The sequence below is a fragment of the Pseudophryne corroboree genome, unplaced genomic scaffold, assembly GCF_028390025.1.
Source record: "Pseudophryne corroboree isolate aPseCor3 unplaced genomic scaffold, aPseCor3.hap2 scaffold_2759, whole genome shotgun sequence".
Lineage (NCBI taxonomy): Eukaryota > Metazoa > Chordata > Amphibia > Anura > Myobatrachidae > Pseudophryne > Pseudophryne corroboree.
Genome location: NW_026969421.1, coordinates 30,906 through 41,423, shown reverse-complemented (window position 1 = coordinate 41,423; position 10,518 = coordinate 30,906). Strand labels below are relative to the sequence as shown.

The following is a 10,518-nucleotide window of genomic DNA, read 5'->3' as shown; positions in this document are numbered from 1 at the left end:
ATGGTTTTTCACCTATTACTAAATTAAACTTGCTTCATTGGAAAGGCAGCAAGATGCATCCTCATTTCAATATCTACTGAAATAATACAGGTTGATACCAGGAAACATTAACGCCACTGCATCCTTGCTGCTTTCTCATGTGGAAGTCTGTTTAATGTGAAAACAAGGTGATATCTAATTAGCACACAGGTAAGGAATTAAGAAAATCTTTATTTAAGGGTGAAGATGTTTCTCACAAAATCGTTGCCCCAATGCATCATTGAAATTCAAGCTGGAAAGATGATTTTAATATATCACTTGTACATTTTGTATTGCTCTTATGGTGACAATGTAGTTTGTTTTTGTCAATTACCATTTTAATAATAGGGTAAAGAAAATTAAGTGGATTTTTGAAAGAAAACAATACTGTCAATATACTATTAAAACAAATTAAAATGGTAAAAGTTATTGTACTTTAAGTAAAAATAAAAGCTAAAATATCAATCCCAGTTTTGGATTACTTTAATGAACAAAAAAAAATTCATATAGCAAAGGATAGTTTCAATCTGCCTACCTCTGGGTTATGGGCCCAGCATGCTTCCATTGCAGTACTCTGCTGCACATGTAAGTGCAAGAGATCCTGAAGCACTCACTCATCATGCGAAAGTACCAATGTGTTTCTTCATTGGTTGCTGGAAGAAACATCTTACAAAAACTCTCCAGATTATTGACTTTTTAAAGTTTTTCTAGGAAACGTTCTAGATGAATGCTTATTAGTCTTTGTCAGTATGTGCTTTTTGCAAAGTGTCGCTGTGGCGCAATCAGTTAGTGTGTAAGGCTGTTAACCAAAAGGTTGGTGGTTCAATCCCACCCAGGGACTTAATTGACCTTGTTATCAGATTTTGGTGATATTTAAGTAGACAAGTCAAAATTGCAAACCCCCTCTTATGGTATAGGGTACCTGGCCTTCTCTGATGTAATCAGAGTTAGATTTGATTAAGTGATTTTATAAAAAAACAGCTAGGAAGCACAATTTAGCAGTGGGTTGCAGAGAAAAAGAAAAATGCTGGCAGAAAAATCCAATTGAGTGATTAAACAGCTCTTCATTTTCTGGCTTTATTTTTATGATTACAAATTTGTTCTCTGAAAAGTGTCCACAAAGCCAAGTATCTGATTAACATCTTTGTAGGGATGGTTTTTCACCTATTACTAAATTAAACTTGCTTCATTGGAAAGGCAGCAAGATGCATCCTCATTTCAATATCTACGGAAATAATACAGGTTGACACCAGGAAACATTAACGCCACTGCATCTTTGCTGTTTTCTCATGTGGAAGTCTGTTTAATGTGAAAACAAGGTGATATCTAATTAGCACACAGGTAAGGAATTAAGAAAATCTTTATTTAAGGGTGAAGATGTTTCTCACAAAATCGTTGCCCCAATGCATCATTGAAATTCAAGCTGGAAAGATGATTTTAATATATCACTTGTACATTTTGTATTGCTCTTCTGGTGACAATGTAGTTTGTTTTTGTCAATTACCATTTTAATAATCGGGTAAAGAAAATTAATTGGATTTTTGAAAGAAAACAATACTGTCAATATACTATTAAAACAAATTAAAATGGTAAAAGTTATTGTACTTTAAGTAAAAATAAAAGAGCAAAAATATCAATCCCAGTTTTGGATTACTTTAATTAACAAAAAAAAATGCATATAGCAGAGGATAGTTTCAATCTGCCTACCTCTGGGTTATGGACCCAGCATGCTTCCATTACAGTACTCTGCTGCACATGTAAGTGCAAAAGATCCTGAAGCACTCACTCATCATGGGAAAGTACCAATGTGTTTCTTCATTGGTTGATGGAAGAAACATCTTACAAAAACTCTCCACATTATTGACTTTTTAAAATGTTTCTAGGAATCGTTCTAGATGAATGCTTATTAGCCTTTGTCAGTATGTACTTCTGCAAAGTGTCGCTGTGGCGCAATCAGTTAGTGTGTAAGGCTGTTAACCAAAAGGTTGGTGGTTCAATCCCACCCAGGGACTTAATTGACCTTGTTATCAGATTTTGGTGATCTTTAAGTAGACAAGTCAAAATTTCAAACCCCCTGTTATGGTGTAGGGTACCTGGCCTTCTCTGATGTAATCAGAGTTAGATTTGATTCAGTGATTTTATAAAAACAGCTAGGAAGCACAATTTAGCAGTGGGTTGCAGAGAAAAAGAAATATGCTGGCAGAAAAATCCAATTGAGTGATTAAACAGCTCTTCATTTTCTGGCTTTATTTTTATGCTAACAAATTTGTGCTCTGAAAAGTGTCCACAAAGCCAAGTATCTGATTAACACCTTTGTAGGGATGGTTTTTCACCTATTATTAAATTAAACTTGCTTCATTGGAAAGGCAGCAAGTGATGTCATCCAAGCAGTGGGTCAAAGTTGGCTTCAAACCTCGTCTGCTTATGAAAAGAGAAAAGGGGTATGCAGGGCATGGCGGCCTTTTGCGGTGCTTGGATGACCCCTAGTTCGCATTAAATAATGCAGTCGAGTTTCCCACATTTGGGGAAATCACAGGGGTCAGCATACCCAGAATGCAATGAATGAACCGCACCCTGGGAGAACAGTCTTCATGACCATGGTATCTCCTATGCAAAATAAGTATGATTTGGGATAGGGCTGGGGAGGGCCGCTGCTCAGGCACATCTCTGTCAAGTAAAGGAGATTCAACTGAGGCAGCACAAGGGAACTCTCATCTGGGGACAACAACTGCAGGGAGAACACATATTTTCAGATGAACATGGGAGGGCAGAAGGCTGCCTAATACTGAAGCACCCTCAAACAACAAACCAAATGCAACAACTAGTGCAAGTATTCCTGGGGGAAGGCCTGCAGCAGATGGATTTGCATATGGCGATGTCATCCAAGCAGTGGGTCAAAGTTGGCTTCAACCCTCGTCTGCATATGAAAAGAGAAAAGGGGCGTGCAGGGCATGGCGGCCTTTTGCGGCACTTGGATGACCCCTAGTTCGCATTAAACACCTCCACCCTCCGTCGGTGTGGGGCTCATGTTGGCTATGCCCCAGCCCCTGAAGGATTCAAGCTGATTTCTTGCAGCAGCTGGGCACTGTAACAGCTCCAGAGCTGCTCTGTAAGGCAAGTAAAAGGGTGTGGGCCCTGCAGCACTACCTGTAGTTTGCATTGTGCATTGGAAGGCACAAAGTAAGCAGACGGGAGGAGAAGTCAGGATAGTGCACAAGGGTATAGACGGGAGGGGCTCAAGAAAAAAGAAGTGGAAACAGACAGCAAACTAGGCTTCCAATGCACAATGCAAACTACAGGTAGTGCTGCAGGGCCCACACCCTTTTACTTGCCTTACAGAGCAGCTCTGGAGCTGTTTAATCACTCAATTGGATTTTTCTGCCAGCATAATTTTTCTCTTACGTCCTAGAGGATGCTGGGGACTCCGTAAGGACCATGGGGGATAGACGGGCTCCGCAGGAGACATGGGCACTTTAAGAAAGACTTTAGATCTGGGTGTGCACTGGCTCCTCCCTTTATGCCCCTCCTCCAGACCTCAGTTTACTACTGTGCCCAGAGGAGACTGGGTGCTTTTCAGGGAGCTCTCCTGAGTTTCCTGACAGAAAGTATATTTGTTAGATTTTTTTATTTTCAGGGAGCCTGCTGGCAACAGACTCCCTGCATCGAGGGGCGGAGGGGAGAGATGCACACCTACTTCTGTGAGTTGATAGGCTCTGCTTCTTAGGCTACTGTACAGCATTAGCTCCAGAGGGATCGGTACGCAGGTCTCACCCTCGCCGTCCGTCCCAGAGCCGCGCCGCCGTCCCCCTCGCAGAGCCGGAAGATAGAAGCCGGGTGAGTATGAGAAGAAAAGAAGACTTCAGAGGCGGCGGAAGACTTCATGATCTTCACTGAGGTAACGCACAGCAGTAAAGCTGTGCTCCATTGCTCCAATACACCTCACACACGGCAGTCAGTGTAAGGGTGAAGGGCGCAGGGGGGACGCCCTGGGCAGCAATATAGACCACTCTTTGGCAAAATAAATATATATGCAGCTAGGCACTGTATATATATATATAAGAGCCCCCGCCATTTTTTTACTATATTTGAGCGGGACAGAAGCCCATCGCTGAGGGGGTGGGGCTTCTCCCTCAGCACTCACCAGCGCCATTTTCTCCACAGCACCGCTGAGGGGAAGCTCCACGGACTCTCCCCTGCTTATACCACGGTAGAAAGAGGGTCTTAAAGAAGAGGGGGGCACATAATTAGGCGCATATATATATGGAAATACAGCGCTACTGGGTAAACATAAAATTATTGTGTTTTTTTCCTGGGTCATATAGCGCTGGGGTGTGTGCTGGCATACTCTCTCTCTCTGTCTCTCCAAAGGGCCTTGTTGGGGAACTGTCCTCAGATAAGAGGATTCCCTGAGTGTATGGTGTGTCGGTACACGTGTGTCGACATGTCTGAGGTAGAAGGCTCTCCTAGAGAGGAGCAGGAGCAAATTAATGTGGTGTCTCCATCGACAACGCCGACACCTGACTGGATGGATATGTGGAATGTTTTAAGTGCTAATGTAAACTTATTACACAAGAGATTAGACAAAGCTGAAGCTAGGGAACAGTCAGGGAGTCAACCCATGCCTGTCCCTATGTCGCAGGGACCTTCGGGGTCTCAAAAGCGCCCACTATCCCAAATAGTTGACACAGATACCGACATAGTGTCGACTACGATGATGCAAAGTTACAGCCAAAATTGGCTAAATGTATTCGATATATGATTATTGCAATAAAAGATGTTTTGCACATCACAGAGTCCCCTGTCCCTGACACGAGGGTACACATGTATAAGGGAAAGAAACCTGAGATAACCTTTCCCCCCTCACATGAGTTGAACGAATTATGTGAAAAAGCTTGGGAATCTCCAGACAAAAAGCTGCAGATTCCCAAAAGGATTCTTATGGCGTATCCTTTCCCGCCAATGGACAGGATACGGTGGGAATCCTCCCCTAGGGTGGATAAAGCATTGACACGCTTATCCAAAAAGGTAGCGCTGCCATCCCAGGATACGGCTACCATCAGGGACCCTGCTGACCGCAAGCAGGAGGTTACCCTAAAGTCCATTTACACACATTCTGGTACCTTACTCAGACCGGTAATTGCGTCGGCCGGGGTTGTAGCGCAGTGGCAGCATGGACAGATACCTTATCAGCAGAGATTGAGACCCTAGATAAGGATGCTATGTTATTGACCATAGGGCATATAAAAGATGCTGTCCTATATATGAGAGATGCTCAAAGTGACATTAGTCTACTGGGTTCTAGAATAAACGCTATGTCGATTTCTGCTAGACGAGTCCTATGGACCCGGCAATGGACAGGTGATGCCGACTCAAAAAGGCATATGGAGGTTTTACCTTACAGGGGTGAGGAATTGTTTGGGGAAGGTCTCTCGGACCTAGTCTCCACAGCTACAGCTGGTAAATCAAATTTTTTGCCTTATATTCCCTCACAGCCTAAGAAAGCACCACATTATCAAATGCAGTCCTTTCGATCACAGAGAAACAAGAAAGTACGAGGTGCGTCCTTTCTTGCCAGAGGTAAGGGCAGAGGGAAGAAGCTGCACAACACAGCTAGTTCCCAGGAACAGAAGTCCTCCCCGGCCTCTACAAAATCCACCGCATGACGCTGGGGCTCCGCTAAAGGAGTCCGCCCAGTTGGGGGCACGTCTTCGAGTTTTCAGCCACATCTGGGTTCATTCGCAGGTGGATCCCTAGGCAATAGAAATTGTTTCTCAGGGTTACAAGCTGAAATTCGAAGAGGTGCCTCCTCGCCGGTTTTTCAAATCGGCCCTACCATCTTCTCCCCTGGAAAGGGAGATAGTGTTAAATGCAATTCACAAATTGTATCTTCAACATATGCCGCTGTTCGGGCACCCCCCTGTCAAGTGAAAGAGATCCAACTGAGGCAGCACAAGGGAACTCTCGAAAGAAGAACAAGGCTAGAGGAAGATCTGAGACAAAGAAATCAGACTTTTTCCAGAGCTGACCAGAGGAAAGCACAAACACAGTCCCCCACTACCACAAATAATGCAGTCGAGTTTCCCACATTTGGGGAAATCACAGGGGTCAGCATACCCAGAATGCAATGAATGAACCTCACCCTGGGAGAAAAATCTTCATGACCATGGTATCGCCTATGCAAAATAAGTATGATTTGGGATAGGGCTGGGGAGGGCCGCTGCTCAGGCACATCTCTGTCAAGTAAAGGAGATTCAACTGAGGCAGCACAAGGGAACTCTCATCTGGGGACAACAACTGCAGGGAGAACACATATTTTCAGATGAACATGTGAGGGCAGAAGGCTGCCTAATGCTGAAGCACCCCCAAACAACAAACCAAATGCAACAACTAGTGCAAGCATTCCTGGGGGAAGGCCTGCAGCAGATGGATTTGCATATGGTGATGTCATCCAAGCAGTGGGTCAAAGTTGGCTTCAACCCTCGTCTGCATATGAAAAGAGAAAAGGGGCGTGCAGGGCATGGCGGCCTTTTGCAGCGCTTGGATGACCCCTAGTTCGCATTACACACCTCCACCCTCCTTCGGTGTGGGGCTCATGTTGGCTATGCCCCAGCCCCTGAAGCATTCAAGCTGATTTCTTGCAGCAGCTGGGCACTGTAACTGCTCCAGAGCTACTCTGTAAGGCAAGTAAAAGGGTGTGGGCCCTGCAGCACTACCTGTAGTTCGCATTGTGCGTTGGAAGGCACGAAGTAAGCAGACGGGAGAAGTCAGGATAGTGCGCAAGGGCATAGAAGGGAGCGGCTCAAGAAAAGAGAAGTGGAAACAGACAGCAAACTAGGCTGTAGAGAGACCTGAGACAAAGAGATCTGAATTATACGAGAGCCGACGAGGGGAAACACAAATTATGCAGTCAAGTTTCCCACATTTGGGGAAATCGCAGGAGCAGCACACCCAGAGTGCAATGGTTGAGCCTTGCCCTGGGAGAAGCACCTTCATGATCATAGTATCTCACCTGGCAGGTAAGTAGGAGTTGGGCTAGAGCTGGGGAGGGTCGCTGCTCGGGTTCCCCCCTGTGAAGTGAAGGAGATCCAACTGAGGCAGCACCAGGGAACTCTCGAAAGAAGAACAAGGCTAGAGGAAGATCTGAGACAAAGAAATCTGACTTTTACCAGAGCTGACCAGAGGAAAGCACAAACACAGTCCCCCACTACCACAAATAATGCAGTCGAGTTTCCCACATTTGGGAAAATCACAGGGGTCAGCATACCCAGAATGCAATGAATGAACCTCACCCTGGGAGAACAATCTTCATGACCATGGTATCTCCTATGCAAAATAAGTATGATTTGGGATAGGGCTGGTGAGGGCCGCTGCTCAGGCACATCTCTGTCAAGTAAAGGAGATTCAACTGAGGCAGCACAAGGGAACTCTCATCTGGGGACAACAACTGCAGGGAGACCACATCTTTTCAGATGAACATGGGAGGGCGGAAGGCTGCCTAATACTGAAGCACCATCAAATATCAAACCATATGCAACAACTAGTACAAGCACTCCTGGGGGAAGGTCTGCAGCAGACGGATTTGCATACGGTGATGTTATCCAAGCAGTGGGCCAAAGTTGACTGGAACCCTCATCTGCATATGAAAAGAGAAAAGGGGCATGCAGGGCATGGCGGCCTTTTGCAGTGCTTGGATGACCCCTAGTTCGCATTAAACACCCCCACCCTCCTTTGGTGTGGGGCTCATGTTGGCCATGCCCCATCCCCTGAAGCATTCAAGCTGATTTCTTGCAGCAGCTGGGCACTGTAACAGCTCCAGAGCTGTTCTGTAAGGCAAGAAAAAGGGTGTGGGCCCTGCAGCACCACCTGTTGTTCGCATTGTGCGTTGGAAGGCACAAATTAAGCAGACGGGAGGAGAAGTCAGGATAGTGCGCAAGGGCATACTTTTCTCTTAGTCCGGGGGCAAGGCTTCAAAATGGGGTCTGCAACGGAGGAGACACAGGGGGCGTGGTCACAGCAGCTTTTCTCTACAGCCTGCACCAGCAGGAGCCTACACCATTTTTTATGATCACGCTGAACTGCAGTGCGACTGCAATTACAGCATGGTCAAGAAGGGAGGCGTCATGCTGGGTGGCCATGCCCTGTCACTGTGCAGGAGCCAGCACAGCTCACACACTAGTCCCCGGGTGCAGCCCCCAACCCCCGGGACACCCGGAGCAACAAAATGTAGATTCAGGCCACCAGGCCACGCCCCTACCTATGAAACCATGCCTCCTTTTTACCATTGCGCTGTTTATCTGCGCGCACTGCATTACAATCTCCCTCGCCACCTCTCTGGGTGTCACCAGTGATAGTGACACCTCTGCCATGCTTGTAGCAGCTGGTCCTAAGATCTACGCCTCAAGCCCTGAGTGTTTGCCCTTGTGACTTGTTGATCATCATAGCGAAGCAGATGCTTACAGAAAACTGCAGGGGCTTAGATTGAAAATAAAAAAATTGATGGGTATAAGGTAGAGAGGAGCGGGTTCGGTTCTCCGAGAACCGAATTCCCCACGAACTCCACGTGGTTTACACTGGTCCGAGGCAGGCTCGGTTGTTCCCGCCTGACTCGGAAAACCTGAACAAGGGAAAATGTCATCATCCCGCTGTCGGATTCTCGCGAGATTCGGATTCCATATAAAGAGCTGCGCGTTGCTGCCATTTTTACTCGTGCATTGAAGAGAGAGCGGAGAGGACGTGGCTATGTTCTCTCAGTGGAAATCTCAATATCAGTGCTCAGTATCAGTGGTTACTTATTGCTGCTCAGTAATACTAGTAGTGTGTCTCTCCTGCTCAGTGTCAGTTCTCAGTAGTATCCTCATCAGTGCTCAGTATCACTGCTCATTGTCTTGTGCTGCATTGTGGTGCTCAGCATACTACAGTACATTACTAATAGTCCAGTGCTGCATCTTGCTGCTCAGTGTCAGTTCTAGTATCCTCATCAGTGCTCACTATCACTGCTCATTGCATTGTGGTGTTCTGTATACTACAATAACATAGTAATATAGTAACATAGTTTTTGAGGTTGAATAGAGGCAAATTGCCCATCGTGTTCAACCTGTTTTAAGTTGTGATGATTCTACATACTTGCTGAATAATGTTTTATGACTAGTTAGCTACTATAACTCATGTTACCCCCGGATTAACCATGTTGATATTTTAAGTATTATAACCTTGGATAGCTTTTTCATTCAGAAATGTATCCATTCCTTTTTTAAATCCAATTACAGAGTCCGCCATTACCACCTTCCCTGGCAGGGAATTCCACATCCTGATTGCCCTAACAGTGAAGAAACCTTTCCTCCATTGCGTTCTGAACTTTCCTCCAGTCGCAGCGAGTGACCACGTGTTCTTTTAATAAATAATTCCTCTGATAACTCTTTGTTATGTATCTTTACATATTTGAAGATATTAATAATATCTCCTCTTAGGCACCTCTTTTCTAGTGTATAAATATTCAGCCTAGTAAGTCTTTCCTTATAGTCCAGTACTTTTAGGCCTTTAATCAATTTAGTCTTCAGGATCTCTTACACTTCCATGAGCAGCAGAGTAGTGCAATGGAAGCATGCTGGGCCCATAACCCAGAGGTCGATTGATCGAAACTATCCTCTGCTATGTGCATTTTTTTTTTTATAATTAAAGTAATCAAAAACTGGGATTGATATTTTGGCTCTTTTATTTTTACTTAAAGTACAATAACTTTTATCATTTTAATTTGTTTTAATAGTATATTGACAGCATTGTTTTCTTTAAAAAATCCACTTAATTTTCTTTACCCTATTACTGAAATGGTAATTGACAAAAACAAACTACATTGTCACCAGAAGAGCAATGCAAAATGTACAAGTGATATATGAAAATCATCTTCCATCTTGAATTTCAATGATGCATTGGGACAACAATTTGTGAGAAACATCTTCACCCACAAAGAAAGATTTTCTTAATTCCTTACCTGTGTGCTGATTAGATATCACCTTGTTTTCACATTAAACAGACTTCCCCGTGAGGAAGCAGCAAGGATGCAGTGACGTTTCCTGGTGTCAACCTGTATTATTTCAGTAGACATTGAAATGAGGATGCATCTTTGATGCCTTTCCAATGAAGCAAGTTTATTTCAGTAATAGGTGAAAAACCATTCCTACAAAGGTGTTAATCAGAGACTTGGCTTTGTGGACACTTTTCAGAGAGCAAATTTGTTAGCATAAACATAAAATCAGAAAATGAAGAGCTGTTTAATCACTCAATTGGACTTTTCTGCCAGCATATTTTTTTTCTCTGCAACCCACTGCTAAATTGTGCTTCCTAGCTGTTTTTTTATAAAATCACTTAATCAAATCTAACTCTGATTACATCAGAGAAGGCCAGGTACCCTACACCATAAGGGGGGTTTTTGAAATTTTGACTTGTCTACTTAAAGATCACCAAAATCTGATTACAAGGTCAATTACATCCCTGGGTGGGATT

The 10,518-nt window shown here is 44.4% G+C and overlaps 2 non-coding genes and 2 pseudogenes across 2 annotated transcripts; all 4 read right to left on the bottom strand.

The window, feature by feature from the left end:
• Positions 1–2,463: 2,463 nt before the first annotated feature.
• LOC135013758 (U1 spliceosomal RNA) lies at positions 2,464–2,642 on the bottom strand (annotated as a pseudogene).
• Positions 2,643–6,044: 3,402 nt separating this feature from the next.
• Positions 6,045–6,208, bottom strand: LOC135013762 (U1 spliceosomal RNA). Its single transcript, XR_010212390.1, has one exon. It is a non-coding gene; the product is annotated as a U1 spliceosomal RNA (small nuclear RNA).
• A 698-nt stretch (positions 6,209–6,906) lies between these two features.
• Positions 6,907–7,042, bottom strand: LOC135013754 (U1 spliceosomal RNA; annotated as a pseudogene).
• Positions 7,043–7,194: 152 nt separating this feature from the next.
• On the bottom strand, positions 7,195–7,358 carry LOC135013760 (U1 spliceosomal RNA). The gene has a single exon (XR_010212388.1). It is a non-coding gene; the product is annotated as a U1 spliceosomal RNA (small nuclear RNA).
• Between the last annotated feature and the right edge of the window lie 3,160 nt (positions 7,359–10,518).